The sequence below is a fragment of the Schistocerca nitens genome, chromosome 2 (assembly GCF_023898315.1).
Source record: "Schistocerca nitens isolate TAMUIC-IGC-003100 chromosome 2, iqSchNite1.1, whole genome shotgun sequence".
NCBI classification, from domain to species: domain Eukaryota; kingdom Metazoa; phylum Arthropoda; class Insecta; order Orthoptera; family Acrididae; genus Schistocerca; species Schistocerca nitens.
This window is the reverse complement of record NC_064615.1, coordinates 456,413,882-456,416,408: the sequence shown is the minus strand read 5'-3', so window position 1 is coordinate 456,416,408 and position 2,527 is coordinate 456,413,882. Positions and strand designations below refer to the sequence as shown.

The 2,527-nt window shown below is 40.2% G+C and overlaps 1 pseudogene; it reads left to right on the top strand.

Annotated features, from left to right (window-relative positions):
- Positions 1-1,014: 1,014 nt before the first annotated feature.
- On the top strand, positions 1,015-1,132 carry LOC126238173 (5S ribosomal RNA; annotated as a pseudogene).
- Positions 1,133-2,527: the final 1,395 nt, after the last annotated feature.

Below are 2,527 nucleotides of genomic sequence, written 5' to 3'. Positions count from 1 at the left end.
CAATGTATATTGCGTTGAAGCACACATAGTATTTCTGACTCATTTTTATGTGGTTATGACTTGTTGTAGTGCGGCAGAATGAGAGGTATATCGTATTTATTTTATATTTTCTGTACTTTGTATTTAATCTCTTACTGGAGCAGATAGTAAAGTTCTTCTTCTAGTTCCATTCTAGATTCTCAAGGTAAAACTTTTCAAAAAACAATGCAGTGAAGACAGACACATAAAACATTGTTTGAAACGTTTAATACTAATAATATGTGTGACCAACTAACATTGGAATACTGTTCTTGCACTATATATGTATGAAGGCTGTACTAAAAGTCACTGTTCCTATCCAAAACTGGAATGACTGTTCACTGGATACTGTTTTATTGGAATAAGTCAGGAACGTCTACTCTGAACTAATGTCTCACGTCTTCGCTTATTAATTAATGATAAACGAAAGTTTTCACTCACACACGCAATTACTCATACATAAACATATGCACTTATAACATTACAATAGCCTTTATGCATTTAAGTAGGTAAAATAGATTTATCTCTCGATTCAGGCATAATTACTGATTATTAAGGTCACTAATTCAAATTATTCTGCATCAAGCTAAAAACTGGTTGACCTGTTATGAATCTATTGAAACTCTGTTAAACATTCTGTACATTGGTACTGTAAATGAACTGAATTTGTAATGTGAAATAGCTATAACAAGATTCCTCTCGGTGTCTGTGTAGTCAGGTAAGACAACTATGGTCGTTCATTCAGTGTAGCGAAGTAATGTTTTAACTGAGCTAATCTTTCTGAAAAAGTTACGTTATCAAATATCTGTCGTATTTTCTAAGCGTTCTGCCAATAAATCACAGTCTTTGATTTGCCTTCCCCCTACATTATCAATGTAATTGTTCCAATTTAAGTTATTCATAATTGTAATACCTGAGTATTTAGTTAAGTTTATAGCCTTTAAATTTGTGTTATTTGTCTTGTAAATGAAATTTAGTGGATTATTTTTAGTGCTGGGCAACGGCTTTGCCGCGGTGGATACACCGGTTCCCGTGAGATCACCGAAGTTAAGCGCTGTCGGGCGTGGTCGGCACTTGAATGGGTGACCATCCAGGCCGCCAAGCGCTGTTGCCATTTTTCGGAGTGCACTCAGCCTCGCGATGCCAATTAAGGAGCTACTCGGCCGCATAGTAGCGGCTTCGGTCAAGAATATCATCTTACGACCTGGAGAGCGGTGTGCTGACCCCACGCTCCTCCTATCCGCATCCTCCACGGGGATGACTCGGCGGTCGCATGGTCCCGGTAGGCCACTCGTGGCCTGAAGACGGAGTGCTATTTTTAGTGCTGATGTGGATGACATGACACTTTTCAAGACTTAGAGACAACTGCCACTTTTTGCAATGTACGGATGTCTTTCTAAATCATTTTGCAATTCGTTTTGATCACCTGATGACATTACATGACGGAAAATTACAGCATCATCTGCTCAGAGAGCCTCCCAAGTCTATTACGTAAATCAGGAACAACAGAGGAGCTATAGCACTTCCTTGAGGAACGCCAGATATTACCTCTGTTTTATTCGATGACTTTCCGTCAGTTATTACGAACTGTGACCCCTTTGACAGGAAATCATGAATGCACTCTCACAACTGAGACGTCACTCCATCGTCACGCAATTTAATTAGACGTCGCTTGTGAGAAACTGTGCCAAGGCATTCTGGAAATCTAAAAATATAGAATTAGTTTGACGTCCCCTGTCGATAGCACTTATTATTTTGCGAGAATAAAGAGCTAGTTTTGTTTCACAAGAACGATATCTTCTGAATCCGTGCTGGCTGTTTGTCAATATATAGTTTTCTTTGAGTGTGTGATTACCGTGGAACGAAGATGCGGCCTTATGTCATCCTCAGGCGTAAATCCATGCCGAAGGAATAGCTGCTGATTGGTATCGTATTTCCCTGCAACAAAAAATAATGGACGACCAATGACTTGGTTAAAAACTGGCTCTGTACCGTCTGGAGCAGGAGATCGGGTGCTCTCCTAAAGACTCGTGGGATTTTGGTCCTTGATGCTCCTAAGGCGCATTTGACACCAACAGTGAAGGTAAAAATGAAATTACATCCAGGTCACTGCAGTAGGCATGGCTTCGCAACTACAAGTGCTAGATTTGGTGGTGAATAATCCATTTAAAGGCCAACCAGCTTGCAGCAAATAGTTACTTAAAAATGGTCAAGCCCTGACATCCACCAGGAAGGTGACGATGCTTCAGTATCTCTAATTGCGAAATGGAAGCAGACTGCTTGCACACATATCCAGTGCATCAGTTGTGAACGGCTTTAAGAAGTGCAGTGTAATAAACATATTAGATGGTAGTGAAGACACACTACTGTGGGAAAAAATGCAAGATAACCATGACAATGGCAGTGACACTGCATATTCCGTGGACCATCCCAGTGAGGAGGATTAAGTGGCATCTATACTGACTATGGGAGGTTTTTATCTGATTTTATTTTCTGTGTACCGGTACTT